This window comes from Macrotis lagotis, chromosome X (assembly GCF_037893015.1).
Source record: "Macrotis lagotis isolate mMagLag1 chromosome X, bilby.v1.9.chrom.fasta, whole genome shotgun sequence".
In the NCBI taxonomy this organism is placed as follows: domain Eukaryota; kingdom Metazoa; phylum Chordata; class Mammalia; order Peramelemorphia; family Peramelidae; genus Macrotis; species Macrotis lagotis.
In genome coordinates, this window is record NC_133666.1 from 486334084 (window position 1) to 486361339 (window position 27256).

General features: G+C 33.7%; 1 pseudogene; it reads right to left on the reverse strand.

Annotated features, from left to right (window-relative positions):
- Window positions 1-24130: 24130 nt before the first annotated feature.
- Window positions 24131-24236, reverse strand: LOC141503860 (U6atac minor spliceosomal RNA; annotated as a pseudogene).
- Window positions 24237-27256: the final 3020 nt, after the last annotated feature.

The following is a 27256-nucleotide window of genomic DNA, read 5'->3' on the forward strand; positions in this document are numbered from 1 at the left end:
GAATAAATAGGACCTCCTGCCAAAGGGAACTTAGAAATCATCTAGTCTAATTCCCTCTTTTACATGTGAGCAAACTGTTACCTAATGAAGTGAAGTGACTTTTTCAAAGACACAAAAGTAGTAAGCAGAAGAGCTAAATTTAAACTTACCTCCTAGCTTCAGATTCATAAGTTTTCTTAACTTTCCTCTTCAGAAATTGTCTAATTAGGATCTAGCTAGAAATGATGGTTTTCCAATAAATTTGGCCAAATTTAAGAAACACTGTCTCTTAAAAAGTCCTCCAAACACATTACTTTCTCTCATTTTATTTCACCCTTTTAAAAAGAATAAAGTATATGGAAAACTTTGGCATGGAATAGCATGTATTTCAATGAAGCAGTTCTCAATGCAGCGGACCTTCTTGAATATATTTCTATTTTTTTCTATTCCTACATTATTCTGAATATCTTTAGTAATCCTAAGTATTACAGTTTCTTTTAAGTAGTTTGATATGAAAAAGAAATCTCAATTCATTTTATTCTGTTCCCTGAGGAACACCAAATAATGGTTTGAATGGCATTAATATGATATGCAAATGCTCTATTTGGCTCTTGCATCTCAGTTTGGGGTAACCTTGTCATTCAGTCTGCTAGTTCTAATGAGTTATCTGATGAAAGCTTGCCCAGATAGTGAGAAGGTCACTGAATATCTGGCCCTCCCTCTCCATGCTTAGACCCACATTGGCAGCATTTGAAATTGGAAGAAAAGAACACTGATTGGCATTTTCCTTAAGTCTTCAGTGTGTTAATTAAAGAATGTGAAGAGATTTTATTGGAATATTTCCTGAAACACAAATAAAGTGCAGTCACACTTTTCAAATGAGCTAAGTGTTCTGCTTTAAGATTATAAGGCCATTATATAGATATTATTTCCAAATGTTCTTGAAGTGGAAATGAGGAAGTATGCTAGACTATGCAGCTTTTTATAATCACAGCCTTTTAATCTTTGAGAAACATTATTTCAGCATGAAGTAAAATGCCATCTTAAAACTATACTTTTTAATGATATTCCTTACATGTCCTTTCCTTCCAAGAAACTTTCAACCTGGCCAGGAATCAAGGGGACTTATTTAGCCTTTCTTCTGAATAAGCTGCAGAGAGAAATGGAATTCTTAAATCCCACTGGAACTGGTAACATTGGAAACAAAGGAAATAACCACTGTGGGAGATTTAAAATTTACTTCAAATTGACAGATATTTAAAGACCCATGCCTTGCTTATCCTAGATGAAACTCATGAACCAAATGTAGCTTACATGAACCAGGTTGTAGTATGTCAGAAATTTTTAGGAAAAAAAGAATTATTTAGTATACATAAACTGACAGGTCAGTAGGATATAAATACCTGACACTTGTGACACTGGAACCAGTGTCATGCGAGCAATATGAGATTAATTGGTAATTGTACTTGAGGGTGAATGGGAAAATTAAAGTCCTGTGAATTTCAACATAAGAATTTTTTGATCATGAGACTCACTATTTAAAAAGTTGAATTTTATTAGCCTAGACTTTTCTAACCATAGGAAAATTAGTATTTTTCCAAGGGTCAGATTTTGCATAAATCAATCATTAAGTCTTGTTGCCATGAATTTTATTTTGTGCAAAGTGCAATACTATATGTGTCACAGACAAAATAAAATTAATAGATCATCCAGACCTTGTCTTATGATTGAAAAAGCACTGAGCTTGGACTCAGAAATGAATTGTGTGAAACCTGACTCTCTTTAATTGGAATCAAGGCTCTTAATCTCTGTAAACCTCAGTTTCTTCATTTATAAAATAGGGAAATAATATTTGTATTACCTATTTCAAAAAGCAATTTTGGAGAAAGCACTTTGTAATCCTTAAAGTGTTACAGAAATATAAAATATTTTTACTACTACCACTACTAACACCATTCCACCCTGCCTCCCATTATCACTATTCATCTTGAATAACATATAGTTCTATAGACCTGGGGGCCAATCTAGTTTTATATGATATGGATGCAAACTTAATGGACTCTTGAAAATGTCTTTCTTCAGCATGTTTGTTAAATAAAAAATGTCTTTATGAAATCTCAGAATATAATTTCTGTCATGTTGGCAAATAGTCTCCCAATGCTAACCCAGCACTTAAGGTAATGTTACATTTTATCAATTACAGATAATTTTTATTTCATCCCATGGAATAACTAGAAATCGTATGTAGAAGGGGTGTGACATGTGAGCAGAAGACCTTGTACAGTTTATCTGCACCTAAAGCCAATGGGAATCTATCTTCTGGGAGAGTTATGAGCATTCATTTTGGAAGTTCCTTGGGGAGACTGTAGAGAATGTGAAGACATTCTGTAAATGGTTCCAATTAGCTAACTACAAGAATGTGAGGCACTTTGATTGACTGGCATTCTAAAAATTTCAGTCAGCTTCCATTATCTCTCTTGTCTCAGTCCTTTCAGTCATTCTCTTTGTGGTTCTTTGCAGCCTATTGTTCATGGTATCTAGTGAAGGACCATGCTATTAAGGAGAGGGGCCATGTTCCTTGATGAAATGGGCTTCATTCCTCTGTCTCTGTTTTTGTTCTTTTCTGTTCTAGGTGAAGGGAGTGGAAACTGTGATCTTCTGAGTTCAAGTAGGTCAGGAGTGGACATAAGTAGCTGAATGCATTCTAGCATTCCAGAGTCCAGTCTAGGAGCCAGTTCTATATTGTTGCCTAGGTGAGCAAGGTGAGACTTTCTGGAGTAAAAAATAGGATCCCAGGTCAGTCATAGCTAAAATGAGTATTCATGTCATATCTATTTATGAACTTAATGGGACCAATGTTATATAAGAACAGACCTAAGAGTGATTACCTGAGTTGGTAAAAGAAGGTATGTTTCTATTTTCCTTACTATATCATTGAAACAGTAGTTTTTATCCTTTATTCTTGAAGAAGATCATGTCATCAGGGAGGTGATGACATGACAATCATATGATTTATATTTGAGTGAAAGGGATGTTTTTCTAAGTCATCAGTCTCACTTTCCCCTCCAGAGTCATCTGGATCCAGTGGTCAGATATAGATCAGGTTGGCTGGAGATGGCCCTGGATGGGAGGCAATCAGGGTCAAGTGACTTGCTCAGAGTCACACAGCTAGTGAATGTTAAGTGTTAAAGTTGTATTCAAACTCCCATTCTCCTGACTCCAAGGACAGTGCTCCATATACTGTATCACTTAGCTGCCCAATACAGATGTTCTAATACACACACACACACACACACACACACACACACACACACACACACACACATATATATTCATTGTGGAAACTGATGCTAAGTGGATAAGGACAACTGAAATATTAGCTACTAGAATCTAATCGTGGTAGGACTATGGGAGTTTGAACCAATGGAATTAGATAATAGCCACTCTCACAAACCTTCAAGGTTCCAGAGAATATCAAGGGAGAAATATAACTTACTTGATTTTGGAAGAATGAACCAGAACATACTTGCTACACATATAAATGACTCTCCTCAATCTATAATAAGCATAATTTTTCCTTATTCTCTCTTGACTCTTTCTTGTCTGTCACCATGCACTTAGTGCTGCCTATATAGTACAGTAGACCCCAAGTGTCATCCTCTAGTTTAAACTATTGATCTCACCTCAGAAGTGAAACTAATTTGTACCTTGATGTTGCTAGAGTCAATTTCATTTTTCCTTGCCCTGGCAACTCCAATTTTCATTCCAGAGATACATGTAGGTCTCTAGCTTTATACATATCCTACCCCAAGAACTTGTATTGCCTTCAGAAGGAAAATAGATTTGAGGTTGCTAGAGAGGTAGTATCTTTTCCATTAGAACAGAACTATCTGAATTACTCATTTAGAGGAAGAGGACAAACTCCAGGGTCAAGGTCAAGTCTTTTTCTGCTCTTTCACTTAGAGGAAATAAAACAAATGTCATAGTGTTCCTTTTTTCCTTATTTTTCCAGGTGCAGGGGCCATGTGTACATCCCTATCATGTGGTGCTGTTACCAGAGAGATTGATAGATACTACCTAGGAAGAATAATATCAACAAAGGAGACAAATAAATCACTAGAGACAAAAATAAAAAAGGGAGTTAACCATAAAATAGACTCAGATAGCTATGTAGAAATGAATAATCCATATCAAGGGATAATCTATAAGGTGAACTAGAGAAACTAATGTGATGAGATAATTTGAACCTTGTAGTTAGAATGTGACTATGAAAATGTATTTATTTAAAAAGAAAAGGAGTTATGTGTCTTTTCTGGGTATGTGTTACTCTGGTAAATAATTTTGTACTCTTGTAAATGTATATCATAAAATATGTAATATTACAAAAGAAAGACAATTTTATTGAAATATAATTATTGACATTACCCCCCCCCCAGAAAAAGGTTTATGTTCCCCCAGGTTATGAATCTCTAGGATGAGATGGAGTCACCTTGTATATTAAGAAAACTTAATCATGTAAGTCAATCCAGAAACTGGATAGGGTAGTTAAAATAGATTGTGAATATCAATAGAGGAATAAACAGAAGGGATTTAATTACTGAAATAACTAAACACCACAAAAGAAGAAGAAAGGAATAAGTAAGGAGTTAAGAAGTTAAATTATGAAACAGGCACTGAGACTACTTTATCAATGGAGTAACATGTGAATTAGATGAAAAAAATTTTAAAAATTAAAAAAAATAGATGAATTAGATGTACTTGTCTCTGATTTTGTGAGTTTCCAGTAGGTGCTTGTTTCTATTTATCTGTCTATATCTCTTTCACCATCTGTCTGCCTAAACAGAATACCTGGTAAATATTTGGCTTTCTTTAATAATTATTTTATTTTTTAGAAGTAGAAAATGTCAATGAGAACTGTTTTTGACCAACTAATAGGAAAAGAATTCCTTGACAGAAATGTTGTAATCTTTGTAGGGAAGTGACTATTCCAACTAAAAATTCATAAGAAGAAAAACTGGTAATAGTCTGAAATGCACCAAAATTTTGTCAGCAAGAATGTCAAAAGGTTCAGGAAAAAAGATAGTATAATTTTACTTAAAATTTAGTGAGAGTCTGACTCAAGATGGTGTAAGGAAAATTATGAGGAAGAAAATTCAGAAGATGCAAGCATAAACAATTCCAAAGAAGGAAGAAAAAAAAGGAAAAATTAAAAAGACAATGCATATAGTGTAATCTCATTAATAATTTTTTATTTTTCAGTGAACTATAGGTGTCATTAAGGTCAGGGAATGGAGAATGAATACAAAGGATTGGCATGGCATAGATTGAGCTGGCAATGAATATTGAGGATGACAAAAAAAAGTCTTTTAGTTATGTTGGGAAGACCAAAAAAGGGATAAAATCACTGTTTGTGTGAATATAATGAAGATGAGATAAAGGAAAGCTGAATTATGTTTTTACTTTGCTTCTGTTTTCTTTTTCAAAGAGAATGGCTGTTCTTAAACCTTAATAGACATGAAATCTAAGAGGAGAGCAACACCTAGATACTTTCAGGAATTTTATATTAACACACTTGGGGGGGGGGACTACAAACTTTAACTCACATTCTAAAGGAATTAGCATATTTTGTTGCTGAGCAATTGTCATTAATTTTTTAACAATGAGGAATGTGTGGAGAGAAGTTAAGGAACTGGAGGAGAAAAATGTATCAGGAATATAGTGGAATTTGTAAGATATAGACCAGTTAGATATACTGGCAAAATTGCACATTATAATAGAGATGCTTTCTGAACATAGGGGAAAAGATTTGCTGGTTAAAAAGACAGAATGATTTTATCAAGAATAAGTAATGCAAGAGGATATGATGGTATACTTAGAGAATCCTAGAAAATCATCTTAAAAAAACTACTTGAAATAATTGAAACTTTAGCAGAATTTTAGTATATAAAATAAATTGGTATAAGTCATAAGCTTTCTATACATTATTAATAAAACCTAACAGAAAGAGATAGAAAGATAATTTCTATTTAAAGTAATCAGACAGCATAAAATACTTATGAGTCTACCTGCCAAGATAAACTCAGGAATTGTATGACTACTATTATGAAACATTTTTCACACAAATAAAGGCAGATCTAAAGAAGTGGAAAAATGTTAATTGCCCATGGGTAGGCTGAGCTAATATGATAAAATATGAGCTAATATGATAAAATGACTTATTAAGTATTAAGTATCATAGCAATCAAACTATCAAAAGTTATTTTATAAAAAATTAGGAAAATATTAATAAAACTCATTTGGAGAAACAAAAAGGTCAAGAATATCAAGGGAATTAATGAAAAAATGCAATGTAAGGTATATCAAATCTCAAAATGTAGCAGTCATCAAACTGTCTGTTACTAAGAAATAAAGTAGTTGATCAATGGAATAGTTTAGTTATAAAAGAGTAGTAAATGAGTATAATAATCTACTGTTTGAGATATCCAAAGACTCCAGCATCTGAGTTAAGAATTCACTGTTTGACAAAAAACTTCTGGGAAAATTGGAAAATAGAATGGTGGAAACTAGGTAAGATAAGGTTGAAATGGGTGCATGATTTAGACATAAAGAGTGATACCATGGGCCAATTAGGAGAACAAGGAATAGTTTATCTGTCAGATCTATGGAACGGGGAGAATTTTAGGACCAAATAAGAGAGAGAGGATACTATAAAATGCAAAATGGATAATTTTGATTACATTAAATTAAAATGTTTTTGCACAAATAGAACTAGTACAACCAGGATGAGAAGGAATTAAGAAAGTTGGGAAACAATTTTAATGGTTAGTGTTTCTTTTTTTTTGTGTGTGTGAATATCCAAGGATATATATTGTCAAGTGATTTTCAAGAACAAACCATTGTGTTTATCATTTATCAAGAATAAAAAAGCAAAATCTGCACTTAAAGGGACTACTTTCTTTTTCCCCTTTCCTCCTCCCCTTTCTAATATGGTAGTTCTTAGGAAACATTTATTATTTTTAGAAGTTTTCTCCTCATTTCTTTTTGAATATTTTATTTATTTGTTTTTCTAACAACATATAGTTCAATGATCAAGGATAATTCTAAAAGACTTGTGATGGAAAATGTCATCCATACCAGACCAAAACATTCAATTTTCATTTTTTAAAACTTGTTATGTTTTTTCTTTATCTTGTTTTTTCCTTTTAGTTCTGATTCTTCATTCATATCATGACTAATATGAAAATATATTAAACATAATTGTACATGTATAATATATATCAGATTACTTGCTGTTGGCAAGAAGGGAAGAAAGAAAAAAGTAGAAAAATTCAGAACTCAAAATATTATAAAAAAGATGAGAGAATTATCTTTTCATGTAATTGGAAAAAATAAAACAAAATAGCATTAAAAAAGAATAAGTTATGTAAAACTAATTTCATTTCTTTTCTGGACAGGCTCATTGGATCACAGGATTGTTGACTCTAGAACTTATTTAGATTTTTGTTTAAGTTTGGATTTCCTTTATTTTGCTCATGCTGGAGAGAGCAAAAGCTTACTTACATACTCAATTCCAATGTTTATCAATATGGAAGCTTCTTCTACTTTCTAGCATAGGTCAATTTTTTCCCTTTTTTATGCAACCTGATGGTAGTTCTCTCTCAGAGGCTTATTACCTTAGTGATGGATTTAATATAGATGCTTTGATTGGTTTTAGCTCTACTATTATTCATGTATTTCAAAGTTCAAATAATACACCAGCTTTAACCTCTCCCCTCCAGTAGCAGGGATTTACCAGTATGTGCCACCAGGATGGACTTTACCTGGATTTTTAACTAGGCTGATTATTTGACAAAAAAAAATTATTCTATTCTCATGGACAATATGGAGATGATATTATAGAAATTTGGAATTGGTTTAGTGACCAAATCTAAAGAATATTCTTTAATTATTCAATGGTAACCTGAAGGCACTTTCCTATTGGATTGAACAAGGGAATGGTTCTTGGCAGTATGCCAATACTCATTTTGATCAATGACTTTGTTGAAGTTACAGATGACATTTTAATTAAATTTGCACATGACTTGAAGCTGGGAATGATAGCTAACACACAGGATGAGACATTACAACCAAAGAGATAGGTGAGCCTTATGAGCTAAATCTAATGAGTTAAAATTTACTACTTAGTAGTTAATTTATGGATTTTACTTGGGTTAGAAAACTATTAATTCAGGTTTTTCAAAATAAACTTCATAATTACAGAATAAGATAGGAATGGTGGTGTGGTAGTTCGTGTGGAATTAAAAAAAAACTGGACTTTTTAAGTGGACTGCAAAATCAGCATGAGATAGTTGGGTCATTCTATCCAGAATATTTTCTGCAGAACAGATCCCATGTAGCGTATTATGTGTACCTGATACCCCATTTAAAGAACAGACTACATGTAGAATATTACACAGTACCTGGTACCCATTTAAAGAAGACATTGAATCTCTGGATAATATTTAGAAGAAATTGGAATTTTGAGTGAATAGAAGAATATACTAACTGAAGATGATAGGAATGGTGGACGTTTAGCAGTTATCCTTTGGCATTGTAGGACAACAGAATAATATGTCATAAGAATTCAAGTGAGGGAACTGGGGACATGACAAATAGAAGTCTTAGAGGGAGTATAAGGACTACAATTAAGCATTTTTTTAGGTTTTTTTTTTTTTGCAAGGCAGATGGGGTTAAGTGGCTTGCCCAAGGCCACACAGCTAGGTAATTATTAAGTGTCTGAGACCGGATTTGAACCCAGGTACTCCTGACTCCAGGGCCAGTGCTCTATCCACTGCGCCACCTAGCCACCCCTACAATTAAGCATTTGAAGTCCTTAATATGTAAGAGAAATTAAATTTTTTTGTTGTTTGATTCCATACAGTCAAGTAGATTTAAGCTGAATATAAGGAAAACCAAGGGATCTGAATATTGTGAAAGTGAAAAGGGCTAACAGTTTAAAAAACTTTAGTGGGGGCAGCTAGGTGGCACAGTGGATAGAGCACCGGCCCTGGAGTCAGGAGTACCTGAATTCAAATCCGGCCTCAGACACTTAACAATTACCTTGCTGTGTGGCCTAGGCCAAGCAACTTAACCCCATTTGCCCAGCCAAAAAAAAAAACAACCCCAAAACAAAGACAAAAACCTAAAAAATAAAAATTTTAAAAAATTTTAAAAAATTAAAAACTTTAAAGGAGGTCTTTAAATAACTAGACGTTCACTTATTAGAGATTTTGTAATTGAAATTCCCAGTCAAGTTTGAGTTGGACTAGGTGACCATCCTTCCAGTTCTGAGCATTTCTGAGTCATATATTCTTTAGTATTTTTATCTTTTTTTTCAAATCTGAATTCTAAACAGTTGGTTGGATCAATGTTGCAATTAACAATAAATTCCTGATTGATGGTAACTTTTTGGAATATTAAATGGTTTGATTTTACTATGAAACTTAATATGGAATCTATTTAAATGATAATATTTTTAGTGTTACAACTTAAAAAGTTATATATTTGGCAGCATAGTTATGAATTTTTTGTCTTAGCTATTAGTGAACTGGAGTCTTATCACTGGAATATCAATTCTATACCAGCAAAACCCAAAATCTGTAATGCTGAGATGCTGAAGTGCTCTTCTGACTAAAAAATTACAGTCAAAGGCTCCAATTTCCCTCACCTAAAATCAACAAATTCAGAGGGCAAGGACTGAAAGTTTTTCACAGGACCACATATCTTAGATGGAGAGAAATTCCTGATATCTCTTCCTTTATTGCATTGTCTTTTATCAGAAGCTGTGAGTGAAGGAATTGCTGAGAATTCCCTAAGAATAAGTGGAGTGAATGACAAAATCTTAAGGAATTAGACTGAAGCTGATAGTTTTTTTCGCACATAACTAGCAAACCAGTTCAAGACTCTCCATTCACGTTGAAGTTAGTTGATCTGAGTCAATTCCACAATGTCTATGCTTGCTTTTTAAGGCACCTCCGTTATACCTCACTGCAACTCTCCTTAAAATTGACTCCTCAACATCACCATTCTGCTTCATTGACTGATATCAATAATACGTTTATCCAGAAGTCAAAACAATATGTAAATTAATTGCTCCAACAAAATTGCTCCAAAAAAATCCAAATGCTGCCTCTGCCAACAAGATTTCTATTTTTTTTGTTTGGGGATAAGTGGTTTGCCTGAGGTCACACAGCTAAGTAATTTTTAAGAGTCTGAGTCTGGATTTGCACTCAGGTCCTCCTGACTCCAGGGCTGGTGCTCTATCCATGACATCACCTAGCTGCCCCTGTTATGAAGATTTTGACTTAGTTTTTCAACTGAAGAGAGATAATTGCCAAAACAACTATGGATTAACACAGAAATGTAAACACTTAATTAACTCTTGAGAAAATGACTAAATAAGATTAACACATAACTGTAAAGCATTTTATAAAACAAATTAAAATTGAATAAAATATTGATAATGCTAAAAATAGTTTTCTAAGTCAATATGCACCCTACAGTGATTCTTATGTATATATGAAAACTTACTGGTCCTGTTTCTGTTTAAGTTTGGTACTAATGCTTAGACTATAGCCTCATTTCTAAGAAGATCAATGATTGAAAACTATGAGTAGAATCACTTCATAAAGCACAGAGAAACAATTAAAGGTAAATTTAATATAAAGAAATTTTGACAAGGTGTTCAAATAATAAAATCATCCTAAGGGAATTTGAAGATGAAAATAATAATCATAATAATAACAATTTACATTTATATACTGCCTGCTATATGTCTGAAACTGTTGTACGCATTTTATATGTATTATTTCTTTTCATCCTTACACATGTAGAGAAGGGGAGAAAATGAACCTCATGGGAAGTCTCTATTTTGTCAGGAAAGTATGAAGAAAGATTCTTATCTCTGAAGGATGTGTGGGAGGCTGTGGTTGGATAGGCTCTTTATACAATGTCTGTTTGAAGACCCTACTGTCACCCATTCCTTCCTTTTATCCAATCCAGTAGGGGTTGTATGGTGAGTAACACTTCCACTTTTATAACCCAGACACTGGTACTTCTGACAAACTAATTTTCACAAAAACAGTATCCCTAAAAAAATGATAGATTAAATATTTCCTTACCCAAAGGAAACTTGGCCTTTCCTATATGCTTCACATGTCATCTACTTCAGTGGGACCATCTTCAGCTTTGAGTGATATAAATTCAGAGACTGCTGAACAAAATGTACTAAATAATTTTTAAATTTAGAGATGAGTAGAAATTCAGAAGAAAGGCAATGGACTTTACCTCTGCATCATTGCTTTCAATTCAGCCCAAGTTGGTGATGATTGAAAACCACTTTCATGGATAACATAAATCAATTTATTTCCCAAATGTTAGGAATTTTCAGGGGGTAAAAAGAGCATTTTATATTCCCTTTTCCAACTCTTCTATGCTAGTACCAAATGTCATTGTAAAACAAATGAAAGAAGTCATTTCAAAATATTTATTAGGTTATTAAAATGAAATACCAATTGTGCTGCTGAAAGAGATTTTATGAAATCTTTCAGACACCAATAAAGCAATCTAACCTTTCTGTGGTCAAATAAGGTAAACTTGTCTCATTGCTAGGTTTCAAGGACACTAATAAGTATCTTAGTTATTTGAATCAAAATGATATATAAAATTTTTCATTTACACAAGGATACTAATTATATTGAAGCCAAATCTATATTATCATTTATTATTCTGGGCTTTACATATATTCTTTAAAAAATTTATTTTATATTATTAAAATAATCTTGTTGTGAGTAATCATAACCCCCCCCCCCCCAAAAGAATGGGAAACCTCAAGAATAGTGAGAGAGAGAGAGAGAAAAAAACATATGTTCATATTCCAATGGCTCTGTCTCTGGGAGGAGTTGCCTTCCTTATCATAAGTCCACCAAAGAAATTGCTTTAATATTTTTCCCCACAGTTGCTATTACTAGCTTTATTTCCCTCCTCCCTTTCCCTTTACACTCTCGATTTTTCTATTCTCTCTCCTTTCATCCTCCTTTCTCCTCCTTTCATCATCAGAAGTGTGGTGTATCTGAATGCCCTCTCCCATAATCTTCCCTCTCTTCTATCACCTACTCCCCCCTTCCCCCCCCCCCCCCATTTTCCCTTATCCTATCCCTTTCCTCTCAATTTTCTCTAGGGAAAGATAGATTTCTATACCCTATTAAGTGTGTATTTTATTTTCTCTCTGAGCCATTTCTGATGAGAATAAAGGCTCACTCATTCTCCCTCTCCTTCCTCCATTGTAAAAGCTTCCTCTTGACTCCTATGAGAAATATCTTAGCCTCTTCTTCCTCTCCTTTCCCTTCCTCCCAGTATTTTCCTTTATCACCCATTGACTCCATTTTTTACTATATTATACCATTATATTCAGCTCCTTCCTGTGCTTTGTTTATATATGCTCCTTCTAACTACTCTTATGAATGAGAGTTCATATGAATTATTAGTATCTTCTTCCCATGCAGAAATATACACAGTTCAACATCATTAAGTTCCTCATAATTGGTCCTTCTCATCCACCCCTCTGTGGTTCACCTGGGTCCTGTACTTGAAGATCAAACTTTCTGTTCATTTCTGGTTGTTTCAGTAGGAAAGTTTGAAAGTCCATCTTTTCCTAAAAGAGGATGTTCAGTTTTGCTGGGTAGTTGATTCTCGGTTGTAAACCAAGGTCTTTTGCCTTCTGGAATATCATATTCCAAGCCCTATGAGCCCTCAATATAAATGCTTCCAGATCCTGTGTAATCCTGACTATAGAGCCACGGTAGTTGAATTGCTAGTTTCTGGCAACTTTTAGTATTTTCTCTTTGACTTGGGAGTTCTGGAGTTTGGTTATAATATTCCTGGAAGTTTTTCTTTTGGGATCTCTTTCAGGAGATGACCAGTGAATTCCCTCAGTTTCTATTTTTACTCTTTGCTTCTAGGATCTCAGGGCAATTCTGATGTATTATTTCTTGAAAAATGAAGTCTAGGCTATTTTCCTGGTCGTGACTTTCAGGTAGCCCAATAATTTTTAAATGATCTATTCTGGATATGTTTTCAAGTCAGTTGTTTTTCCAATGAGCTATTTCACATTTTCTTCTAATTTTTTTGTACAGTTTTATTTCTTCCTGGGTTCTCGTAAAGTCATCTGCTTCCATTAGTCCCATTCTGCATTGAAGAAGTTATTTTCTTCAGAGAGCTTTTTTTATTCCCATTTCCAGCTGGCCAATTCTGCTTTTTCAAGGCATTCTTCTCCTCATTTTCCTTTTGTGTTGCTTTTTCCATTTGGCATAAATGTTTTTAACATTTTCTTCAGTTTTTTTGTATTTCTTTCACCAAGATGCTGACTTGATTTTCATGATTTATCTGCATCACTATCATTTCTCCTCCCAATATTTCCTCTGCCTCCCTTAATTGCTTTTCAGAGTCTGTTTTGGGCTCATCATAGCCTGAGCCCATTTTATATTTCTCTTGGAGGTTTGGGATACAGAAGCTTCGATTTTTCTTATCTTCTGAGTATATATTTTGGTCCTCCATTGAACCAAAGTAATTTTCTATGGTCAGATTCTTTTTTTTCTTTAGTTTGCTCATTTCTTCAGCCTATGACTAATATACCATACTTCCAAAGATTTGGGGTTTTTTTGGGACAATCCTCAGGAACCTTAATTCCTCCAAAGTCTTGTGAGAGGCTTCAGGCCCTCCCCTCTGACCTGGAGCTGTGAGGATGGTCCCAGCTCTACTATGATGGTGTTGGGGAAACCTGAACTGCAACCTGGATCTTAGTGTGGGCAAACAGCTGAGTCTTGCTCCAGGGAGAGAAGAGCAATCTCTGCAGTCTCCCCTACCCCTTTACCATGTTATAAACCTTTACAACAGAGCTGAGAGTTCTGGGTGTGCTGGGTGGCTGTGCTGACTCTTGCTTCAAGTTCTCACCACAGGGCTGCTCTGAGGCCAGAGTGCTGTTCTGCATTCACTCTGGTGCAGGAGAGTTCTCTCACTACCCCTTCTAGATGTTCCCCATGATTAAGCTGCCCCTCTTCCATGGATCTAGGCATCCAATCTGTGCTGTGCTTCTTTGAACTCCTTGTCCTAGTGGAACAGACCTGTCCTGGAGATCTTCTAATTATATCCTCTAATTGTATCTAGTTATATTGGGAAATAGTATCATTCAATCTTTCTGTAGATTCTGGCCCTCTAGACTTTGGCTAAGGTCATAATTTGATGACTTTTGGAGTTCTGGGGGGGGGGAACAATTTTCCATGAACTCCTGCCTTCATGCTGTCATCTTGGCTCCAACCCCCTTTACATATATATATTTTTTTCCATTTCAGATAACAAGTAGAGAATGTAAAGATAACCAAAACTTGAACTTTGTTGTTTCAGGAAATAGATAGATTGCATATTTATTAAGTAGTTACTAAGTGCTATTCACTCTACTAAGCTCTAGAATATGAATATAAACAAAATCCACAATTTTAAGGAACTTTCATTGTGACAAGAGAAAAGGATACATAGAAAGTATCTGGAAGGCAATGTGTCTACTTGAAGAGGGGGAATGGGATAGGGATGCTTCTGGAAAGTGAACAAAAAGTCTGAAGAGTGAGGAGAATAGCACAGAGTGCTGAAAGCATGGCCTGGGTATTTTAAGAAATGGTAGACTGGGCTTGGGAATTACCAATTAGGACAGTTGGTTTCAGTATTCAAGTTTCTCTGCAGTAAAAAGAAAGGCTGATTGTATGGATAAGTCAAAGTGAGGATAAAAATAAGTTTTTGGAACATTTGTGCATATCATGTATCCAAATTATTCTCATCTTGAAATTTTCATGAATGTCCACACTTGACTCTGGAATGGTTACACCAAAAAGAACTTGAGGAAGAGATATCCCTAGAGAAGTGGGGATCCTTAGTACAATGTACTGAATTTTTAGTCTCCTTGACTTTCATAATATTATATATATATATATATATATATATATATATATATGTTATATATATATATATATATGAGTAAAACCAAGTTTCATGGATCAATACTTCATAATGTTGTGACACTAATTTTACTATTGTTTATTTTGTGCCAACAATGGTCACATCTATGTGCTCTTGTTGACATTAGATTGTCTAAGAATATTTGACTTTGGCCAGGTGGAAAAGAATCAACTTGATTTCCTTATTTTTGGCTAGTCTTTTATATGTTGTCTGCTTAATTTTGCACATTACACAAGTTTTCTGTTTCTCTATATTTGTTTTATTATTTTTAGGAATAAATAATACTGCAAAGAAACTTATAAGCATTTTAGCTATAAAAGCTACATTCACATGATTTTTATGAATATTGTGCAACTGATGGTTTGGGAAAGGAGCATCTTAAGGATCATTCAAGTCCACAATGAATAAAATCAACCATATTGAAGTACTGAGGAAATTGTGGTTCAGAAGAATAAAAGATACCAAGAATTAATATTAATGAATTATTTCTGCAAAATTGCTCAATTAATAATAAAAAACAAGAGACATTCAGAGATATTTGGCAGCCAGAGGAGTTGTGATTCAATTCTTTACAGTGTAGGATAGGCTTCTCAAAGTTGGAAAATAGAAAACTAACAAAAAAGAAGCTAACCATTGGTATAAAAATATCATGCACAAAATAAATTCAAGGATTTGTGTACTTAAGATTGGAAGACGGAAATTTTTATTTGGGAAACTCATTCATTCAAAACTATGTGCAAACCAATGTTAGAAGAAATCCAGAGAAGCCTAGAAGATCTATGTTTCTGCATCAAATGAAAAAATATATCCCCAAATACTTTGAACATATTTGACTTCCAAGAAGACCTGGGACCTGTTTTTATTGAGAGAAAGATGAATTCTGATAAATACATTGTTATAACCAAGCAATATAATTGTTCTGGAATTATTCATTATAGAGGTTTTTTAAAATGAGGCAACAAGCATCATCATAGTGATAGTTTAGGAAGATTAATTTGGCAATGATGTAAAGAGAGTAGAAGCAGGAACAGAAGGTCAAACTTTAAGAGATTATGAAACCTGAATTAGTATAGTAGCAGTGAGAATAGAAAAGTAGGGAGTAGAAAAAGATTAGATATGAAAGAAATGAGAATAAATTTTCTTTAATAAAGAGAGGAGCATACAGTCTAGAAGAAAGTAATTCAAAATCATTTTTAAATAATAGAAATGCATAGTCCATGAGGATAATATAGTCAATTCAGTGCTAGAATTGTAGTCAGAAATATCTGACTTTAAATCTTTCCTCAGACACCTACTAACTATATTGTCTGGGACAATTTACTTAATCTTTTTCAGTCTCAATTTTCTCATCTGGAAAATGAATATAATAACAGTTAGGGCTGTTATGAGGATATAATGGAACAAATAAATGTAAAACATTTTGCAAATATTAATACACAATAGGAGTTAGCTTTTATTATCATTATTGGTGAGCTCAATTTCAAATTTTTTTTCATTTTAAAATGATTGCAGATATTTTATACAATTTTGATCACTGGAAGTGTTTCTTAAGTGTCATGTTGAAGGATTTCAAATAAACAAATCAGTTGACTATTTTCTGAAATATGTTCAATTCAAAAAGCATTTATTATAACCTAACTTGTGGACAACTCTAGACTGGGTGCCATGGATGAGAAATATTCCTCTAGTATCTAGGTAACATCATCTAAAGAACAATGAATTTATACATAAAGCTTCTAATCAGCATAAGGCAGACAAAGCAGATGGTCTAGATGAGAAATACTCAAGGACTCAAGAAGAAAAGGTAGATTCCAGTATGTATTTGATTTATCCAGGAAAACTTTATGAGGAAGACCATATAAGAACTGAAACTTTATTGAGGATTAGAATTTGGAAATAAGGGGGGAAAGGCATTCCAGGTGAATAGAATAATGTATTACATGGGTCATGTTGAGCAGTAGTAGGAGATAGGATTGGATTGTAGAGTAGTACTAAATATTGGAGACCTTAGATCATTTGGGATGTTTTGGAAACTAAGAAGTTGGGACTTTATCTTGAGACTGATGGATTAGCCACTATAGTTTGTCAGAGAAGATGAGGGACCAGCATCAGGGAGTCTAGCTAGAATATTGTTGAAATTATTTTAAGATATAAAGTAAAAAAGGTCTTGAATAGATTGATAACAATGGAAATGTAATATAAAAGATATTTAGGAGTGAGAAATGAGGTGCTTAGTGAATAGTTTTAGAGATGAAGGAAAGATAACTAATCAAAAATGAAACCAAAATTTTAAGATCAGGAGAAGTATGTTGCCATACTCTAGAACAGAGAAGTTGAAAGAAGTAATGACTTATTTTTATTTGAGAGTGGAGATTGAAGTGGGAGGTAGATCAATGGATTTCGATTTGGACAAGTTAATGTAGATATGATACTTGGGCATTCTAATGGAAATGTTTAATAGTTGGTTGAAAATATGAGACTAGAATTTATAATAAATATGTTATTCATTCACACAAAAGATGATAATTGAAGCTTTTGAATGGATAAATTTACCTGGATAGAGTAAAGGAAGGAAAACCTAAGTTTGAAGTTTTAGTCTTGGAGAATGGCAATATACTAATAAAGGAAAATCAGAAAGAAAAATTAGAGAAATTAAGAAAGAGAGAGTTTTAGGAAAGAAAAAATGGTGAACAATGTTAAATGCCAGAAAGGATTACAAGTAGCACTCAAGAATCGATGGCATGTATAAAGACCATTTGATTGGGCAAGAAGGAGATCATTGAATTTTTTTAAAGAAATTGTTTACCAGAATGCTGTAGCAGGTGTGGGCTTTCACCCAGGTAAGCACTAAAGTACTTTAATGTGCATTTGTGATGCAACCTGACTTTACAAGGATGTAGTTAGGTTGTTTTAATTTTTTTTTTGGAATAGAAAACAGATGGTTCATCCTGAGAATGAAATAAATAATGAAGTAACCATATGTGTAAAAATGAGGGTAGTATGTTTCAATATTGAGTTGGTGGTCAGAATGAATCAAGATAGAAAAATGAATAATTTTCTGAGGACTTTGTGTTTCAAAATAATCTCACTGACAGAGGATGATAAGGAAGAACATAGATGGCAAAATGAATTAAATATCTAAGAGAGAGGTAAGTCACCCAGTTTTTTTCTTCATTGGTAGATTGTACAACCTGTATTGACCTAGTCACTCTAATGGATTTTATTAGGGTTGAATTTAGTTTACTCAAATTTAAAAAGACCCAAATACATTGCATTACATTTTTTCTATTGGATTAAACATTTATTTCTAGTATGTAATACATTAAAAAAACACATCTCTACTTTTTTAAAGCCAATAATAAAGGAAACTACTCTTTGTGTTCCAATAGAGCTGTCTCAGCTAATGAGCAGCAGAAAGCCTTGTTGAATTGCAATAAACTGTTTTGAATGGAGGCAGATGGTACAGTGCCTGGTTGTGACTGACCTAAACATGGGGATGTGAGGGTAGAAGGCCTTGCCCTAGAAAAAAGAATTTGCCCAATTTCCAGTTTATGTTAAATCTATTTAATCTTGATTGTTTATAGTTAAATTAAAACTGCATTATTAAAACAGTATTATTAATATAAACCATTTAATTTGAACTTATTCCCATAATATTGTGCTGATTCCAGATAAGTTAATAGAATGTGAAGAGAAATCTCTCTCAAATAGACAAGCTATAAAATTTTAGAAATTGTTTTGGTAGAAATAATTAGAATAATTCTGAATAATAATTGTGTCATTAAAGACATTTTAAAAGGCACATCTGGTTAAAAGAACAAACTGAAAACTATAATAGGCATTCATGGGAAAATTAACAATGAGTTTTTAATTTCCTGAATTTGTCTATAAGCTTGTTTACATACAGTTTTTTGTTCAGTCCTCTGATTCCCAACTGGGGGCAAGTCTTTTTACTATAATACAGAGTTCATTCAGTATTTCAGTTACCCAGATCCCTACCCACCCATTATAATTTATTATATTGTAGAAGTTTAGGCTTGATCCTAGAGAAAACTGTGAAATGACAAGAGAGTTTTTCCTTCTTTCTACATCTCTTTTCACTGTTCCTATCTCTTTTCTCTTAGCCCCAGGTAACATGCATTCCTGTGACCCATTTGGTTTTTCCCAATATGACCTTACCTGGGTCATCCTTCAGGAGCAATCATGTTGGAAAATTTTATTGATTTTATTTCAAGAAAATGTACCTATTCTGTGTTACAGTCTGTTAACACCCTCCTTTCTGAGAGTGATTGGATGGCTAACTAGGTCAACTAATCAATTTTAATGTGTATTACATCTCTCAGTTCAGTTCTGCATATTTCAAGAGGGGAATTTTGGGAGACAATATCTTTTTTCCTGAGAATAACCCCAAGGTGAGAATTCCAGGCACCTTGGAATATTACCCAAATTATATGATATTGATGATCACCTAACAATGCATCTAATCACGTTGAATCTCTTTGAGAAGCAATAGAATTCTTTTCAAGACTAATTCGCTAACCCTGGATTTAAAATTGTTTTTTTCCCTAAAATGAAGATAATCTTCCTTTTACATCAATAATAATAGTGTTTGTATCAGTAAATTAAACTTCCTAGTTGTATCAGCATACTGGTTAGGAATTATTAACATTTCTAGTATAGCTGATGATATCATCCGACTGATCTTATGTTTAATGTCTTTCTTTTGTCTTCTATTGGCTATACTGCAGTTGTTTACCTAAAATAGCAAAACAAATGTGATATGTTTTCTAGTATTCTGCTCTGTCAATAAATCAGTCAGTAGGGGTGGCTAAATGGAGCAGTGGATAGAGCACTGGCCCTGGAGTCAGGAGTACCTGAGTTCAAATCCGACCTCAGACACTAGCTGTGTGGCCTTGGGCAAGCCACTTAACCCCATTACCTTAACCTAAAAAAAAAAATCAGTCAGTAAACAAACACTAATTAAATTCTTACTTTGTGTCAGAGAGAAGGGAGAACCTCTGGGTATTGGAAACAGAGACACAGAATAGAGATGAACTTTCATACTGGGTGAGAAAAAGAAGATAAAGTCATTGTTTCACAGAACATCCAGAAGTGTGTAAAGTTTAAGACTGGAAAGATATTAAAAAACCATTTTATGAAAGATTTTAAAAGTTAAACAGAGGATTTTCTATCTGATCTTGGAAGTAATAGGGAACCAATGGATTTTATTATCACTGGAGCAACACTTTAGAAAGATCAACTTAAGAGTTCATTAGACAAAGGTGGGGAGATTCTTATGATAGAGAGACTACTCAGCAGATAAATCAGGTGCAAAGTGATGAAAGAAGGAGAAGGGGTATATATATATATATATATATATATATATATATATATATATTAAAGATATTGTGAAGGTATAATCAGTAGATTTTATCAATAGGTTAGATATTTGAGAGAAAGAGAGAGAGTGAGGAATCAAAGCTGAAATCTAGGATATTGAGTATGTGTGACAGGGAATAAGGTGGTGCTCTCAAAATAATAGGGAAAATTTGGAATTGGAGAAGTAAATTGGAAAAAGATAATGAGTTCTGCTTTGGACATGATGAGTTTAAGCTGTCAATGGATGGCTAAATTCCAAAAGTCAGTTGATAAACATTGATTTATTTTCTACCATTCAAATTTTATGCTAAGTACTAGGGATATAAAGAAAGTTAAAGGACAATCCCTGCTCTCAAAAAACTCACTACTTACTGGGGTAGATGCAAATAATCATTTACAAACAGGGTATACTCATCATGAATGGGAACTAATAAACAGAACAAAGTCATTAGAATTAAGAAAGATCAGGAAAATTATAAGGTGGGATTTTAGTTGGAATTTGAAGGAATACAGGGTAGAAAGGACTCAGCAATAAGGAAGGAGAGCATTCTATGCATGGAAGAAAGTTAGTGAAGGGAGGTGGCATAATTTTTGGGCATGATCTGGATAAAAATCAAGTAGACTGGGGAGTGGTTAGATGGGAAGGAAGAGAATCGAGAGAGAGAGAGAGAGAGAGAGAGAGAGAGAGAGAGAGAGAGAGAGAGAGAGAGAGAGAGAGAGAAGTTTCCCAAAAATCCAAAGAGAAGATTGTCAAGAAGCTGACAGTGAGAAAAGCCAAGGAGGTGAAACCAAGCTAGCAAAAGAAAGGTAGGGACTCACCTGAGCTCTCCCAAATTCCCTTCCAAGTAACTTTAAAATAATGGCTCAAAATGAATCCTGGAGGCAGAACCAACAAAATCACAAAGTGAAACAATTTTCTAGGCCAAAACAGCTTAGAAGGTTGATTTAAAAAAGTCTTTCTCTCTGGAGAAGTAGTACAGAGGACTTTTGGGGGGAGTTCTTGGTGTGTTCTTGGGAGGAGAATTCCAGAAATGGGTAGAGAACAGGAATGCAGAATACCCAGAACCAGGATGTTCGGGCAGCCTTGTGAATCCTTGGGAGTTAGTGTGAACCAGTCTGAGCTGGAATTGTGATTGCTGGCACAGCAAAGGTGATTCAGATTCACCCGTTGGACACTACAGAGGATCACTGCTGTGGGAAGTTCAAGTAGTGTTCATTTTTGCCCTTTGATTGATTTTGATTCTTAGATTATTTTGGTCACTCATAGATAATAATGGAGCTCAAAGAAGTCAAGGTGATTAGTAAACTTATTATCTACTCTATTTCTACACAAGATAATTATGAAAAAAGGAATCACCAACTTGGTAAAGGAAGAACAAAAAAGGGAAAAAAGTAATACAAAAATTCGCTAAAGAAAAAACAAAACTTCTTACGTAAAATAGGTCAAATGAAAAAGAATGTTTAAATATCACTAAAGACAATAATTATTTAAAAATTATAATTGAAGAAGTGGATGCTAATGGCTCCATGAGAAATAAAGAAATGATAAAAAATAATAAAAAAGAGACATCAAGAAATAATAAAAAATAATTAAAAAAGAGAATGGAAAAAATAGAAGGAAATCTGAAATGTCTTATTGGAAAAGCAATTGAAGTAGATAAAGTAGATAAAGGAGAGATAATTTAAGATTTACTGGACAATCTGAAAGCCATGGATGAAGAAGGGGCTAGATGAAAATTTTGAGAAATTATTAAAGAAGACTGCTCTAACATCCTAGAATCAGAGGGGAAAATAGAAAATAGAAATTGAAAGAATTCACCAATCACTTCCTGAAATAGACCCCCAAATAAAGCTCCCAAATCTAGAATTCCTAGATCAAGGAGAAAATACTGGTACCATCCAGAAACAATTTTAATATCATGGAATGACAGTCAGGATAGTGTGATAAGCTGTAGAGTGTTCAAGAAGGATGAAGACTGAGGAAAAAGTAATTTGATTTGTCAATTAAGAGATCATAGCAACTTGTTTGAATGATGATATCGGATGCTAGACTACAGAGAGTTAAGTATAAAGGGAGAGGAAAGGAAGTGTAGGCATTGATTGTTAAAGTCTTTTTTTTTTAAAGAATTTACTCTCAAAGGGAAAGAGAGAGATATAAAATCATAGCTAGGAGGGATGAATAGATTAAGTTTCACCTCTTCATAAAATGAAATATCATGAAATCTTGAAATGCTGTAAAATTAGACCTAAATATAAGCTGTCATATTTTATATAGCCTCTAGGACACTGCTCAATTTTAAGGCTTCTAAGTATGAGGGGGAAGTGCATTGCAATGTGCTGACTTTTCTAAGCAACTTAAAATATTCTGGCTAAATAGTGAAAATGGAGTTAACTTCTCCTACCTGTTTTTTCTTCTGCAGTCCAAGAATTCATTTTGAAGAAGAACAAGAACTTTACTTAGACTAGGGTGAATCCTAGTAGAACTGAAGACTTGAAAATGGGATATTTCATCTTGATTCTTATTAGCATAAATCATAAATGTTCTGTTGTTACAAATAGGTCTAAAAGTCCAGACGTTATACATGAATTATGTTTTTAAAAGATAATTATAATAAGTTTATAATTTCCAAATTATTTACAGCATTTCCATTTTCCTAATTTTCTATAAAGTCTTTGAAAAAGGAAAGATCTATTGACTTAATGAACAGCTTTTAGTAATGGCACTATATTTGCTATAACCAATAAGCTTTCATATATTTCTTCTTAGATTTACTCCATTTTTATCTAAAGAAAAAATGTAATTGAAATATGTTTAAAATGGGAAATCAACATCTGATTTCAAGAATCAAACTATTAATTAATATTAGTTAGGACTTGAAAATTTGTAATTTTTAATCAGAAGACTGATTTCTTTTTTGCTGTTTGTCTTTTCTAAATGGAAAGGAAAAAATCTCAGTTTTTGCTGTATTTCATAATATGGATATAGCACAATTGATGCAATTTGGTGGTACAGTGGATAGAACTCCAATCCTAAAATTAGGAAAGCTGAGTTCAAATCTGGCCTTAGACATTGACACTTACTGGCTTGTGACCTTGGTCATGTCACTTAACCCTGATTGCTTTGCAACCCGAGACATCTCTAGTTATCCTATTTCATACCTGGCCGCTGGACACAAATTGTTCCAGAGGAGAAAGTGAGATTGGTGCCTTAGTACATCATCCTTGCACTCAAATACAATTTACTTGCTTGTCATGGCATCATATCCTTGATGTCATGGTCTTCTTCAAAAATGAATAACAAATCTCAAAAGTACAATTGGTATAAAAAGTACTGAGGCAAAGATTGAAATTGGTCTTATGTGAAGATTTATCTTTGCAACTCCTCAAATAGGGGTATGTAGTATATGAAGTAAACCTTCAAAGGTACTTCAAGAAATCTTATTTCTATTACAGCCTCCCCTACACTCTATCATTAGAGTGAGTAGTGTACTCCAGTCTGTAAGTGCTGTCAATAGGAAAAAAATGACTTACCTCTCTCTCAAGTGCTTAACTAATTTTCCTCTATTTTCTTCTGGCAATGAGATTATTTTGATGTTCAGAAAAATACTAAGAAAACTTTGCCTACAGTTACTTTGCTTATATTGATTAATTTACCCATTATTGGAATGTCTGTTTATCAGCATGGGTAACACCTCATGGGGAAATCCCTTCTACAAATGCATATAAATACTTTACATGGCTAGATGCTACAGAGTAGGTGTCAATGCCATAACCATATGTGTTGTAAAGCTCACTAGGACCCTTTCCATCCTTATCAAGGGGGTTGCTAATCTAAGGTAAGGCTGGTGACTTAGCACAGCATGCTCTCACTCAAATCAAATTCATGTGCTTTTCATGGTATCAGCTCCCTGAGGTCATGGTCTTCTAGAATGAAGACCAAACATCATATGCACTTTATCTACAGTTTATACTCTCTAGACAGTTTCCTGGAACATTTGAAAGGAAAATAGAAATATATCTCAAAGATAAACAAACATGTATCAAAGTTAAAATTAAATGGTAATGAAATCTGATCCTAGCTCTGCCACTAACTATCTATGCCATTCTGGACAAGTCATTAAGTTCCCCTTTGTCTTAGTTTTCCCATTCATTAAAGTGTCTGATTTTTATAACTCCATAACAATGTGCATGCCTTTACATACTTAGAATGATGCTACTTACTGAACCACTATTTGTAAACTATTTTCCCTTTTTCAATAGTGATGGATGTGTTGGTTTTATTTACACTCTCTTAGCTTATTATAATTGTGTCTAATTACACACATTTGAAAGGAGATTGACTGAAAATGGTTTTGCAACAAGTTCTAGTATTTTTTCTAGGTGAAGCCCTGTATGTAATAGTTAATATTCCAAGTTAACCAGTCCTAAATTAACATATATTTCATTTGAAATCACCCATAGGGTAAGGTAAATTTGAAGTTATTCTGTGAGTGAGAAGAACTGTGGTGTTGCAAGGACTGGTGACTGGACAGTATATTTGGAAAGCCAACCTGCAGAGAGAACCAGATGGAAGATGCAGGGAGTCCACAAACCTGATATTAAAGAAATAAATGACATATTAATTTATCCAGTCATTCCTTAAACCATCACCTATGTCTTTACTGTTTTCAAAGTAGATGTAAGATTAGCTTTTAGCCCTTTGTAAATTTCCCTTCAGAGTGGCCAGTATTGGTCATTTTAATCTGATTTCATTTCATAAATTTTATTTTAATCCCAAATTAATTTAGTTCCCAGTAAATGACAGGCCTAGGTCCTGTGCTTAGAAGTGTTGAGACAGGGACACAAATAAAACAGTTTTTGTCTTTAAGGACCTTACCATTATTTATGTATACACATGTATACGTTTTTACCTTATATATGGACATAATACATACATACATACATACGTACACATATATAGATATACACAGACTCATATACATATTTAATATATGTATGTGTATATATCTTTTACAAATACTAGATTCAGAGATAAGTAAATCTATTATAAACAAAATAAATGTAAAAGATTTAGGGGAGCACTGATGTCCCCTTGAAGGGAGCTAGGGATCTTAAGAGGGCGAGCTGTGAGTGGGAGAGCAATATAGGCACGAAAGATAGCATAGAGGGAATTTCACATACAAGGAAAGATCAAGTATTTATTAAGTGTCTACCATATTCAAGGCCTGTTCTAAGTGCTCTATAAATATTAACTCATTTTTATCCTCACAACAACCTGGAAAGTAGATGCTAGTGCTATCCCCATTTTATAGTTGAGGAAATAGAGGCAAACAGAGCTATGTGACTTGTATAGAGTCACACAACTAGTGTATCTAAGGTCAGATTTTCACTCATATCTTCCTGACTCCAGGCCTAGTGCCCTATCCACTGGGTCACCTAGTTGCCTCTGTGACTACAGGGACCAAGAAAAAAAAACGGAATCACTTTCATGCTTAGTATATCATCAAATACTTGGAGAGAGTTATCATTACCCTACCCATTTCCACATAAATTTGCTCTTCTCCAGGCTAAACACACACAGTTGTATTAACTGATCCTTAAGTGGTATTTATTTAATTCTCACACTCTTCAGAAAGTTCTCCAATTTTCAATATATTACCTGAAATTTGTCAACCCAAACTGAACATAATATTCCTCATGTAATTTGTAGGGAAGTCATTGCTTTTTGATAGTGGGGGGGGTGAGTGGAATTTTTATATCACTTAGTTAACTTTATTACATTTGTGCCTCATTGAGATCTCCTAAATCTCTTGTACAGAAATTTTTCTCTTGTTCTATCTTTCCTATCCTGTATTTGCAAAATTGATTATGTAATCTACTTCAGACCCTTTGCATTTTGGTCATTATCTTTTTATTAAATTCAATACTTAGATGCTCGAGATATTTTTATATCTGGAATATGTCTTCAAAGCTGGTAACTGTCTCTCTACATTTTCTCCTGACAGAGTGCTCTGAAATATTCACAGGCATACCATCTATGTATTTTTAAAAGTCATTGATTAAATAAAATACTGGTCTGCACAAAACTAAGATCAGAACCCTGGGAGTACTCCTTCTGAAATTTTTTTCCAAGTTAACATCAAGCTATAAATGATTATGGGTCTAGTCATTCAATAAATTTTGAATCTACATTATTTGGCTACCACTTAGGCCATATTTGTATATGTTCCAAAGACTTTTGCCTTTGTGCATCACTTAACAAAGGGCCTGGAACATATTAAGAACTTAATCAATGCTTATTGATTAACTTTGTTTAAGATACTTCCATAATCTACCAGTCTAGTCAACCAATTAAAAAAAGAAATTATTTTAACTTGGCAAGAACTGTTCTTGAAGCCGTGCTGAACTTTAAAGATCACTGTTCTCCTTTAAATGTCCTGTCAACCATCTCTTTAATAATTCATTCTGATTTTTTTTCTAGGAATAGAAGTTAAGTTCACAGGCCAATTGTTTGCTGACTATCCTTGTGCTTTTTTGGATCCATTTTCCTTTCTCCAGTTCTGTAACATTTCCCTAATTCTCCAAGATCTTTAAACTGACAATTGTTCAGCAATCACATTTGGCATTTCTTTCTATATTTGAAGATCTAATTCATCTGCTCTTTGACTTGAATTCATTGAGGGATTCCAGTTGTTCTATTAACATTCCCATACTTTCAATCCCTTATTTTCTACTTTGTTTTTAATCGTATCTTATCCAGAGAAAACATTCTTCTAAAACTTGGGGCTAATCATGCTTCCATGGGACTGTTGTAAAGGAAGTACTTTGTAAATTTTAATGAATGAATGAATGA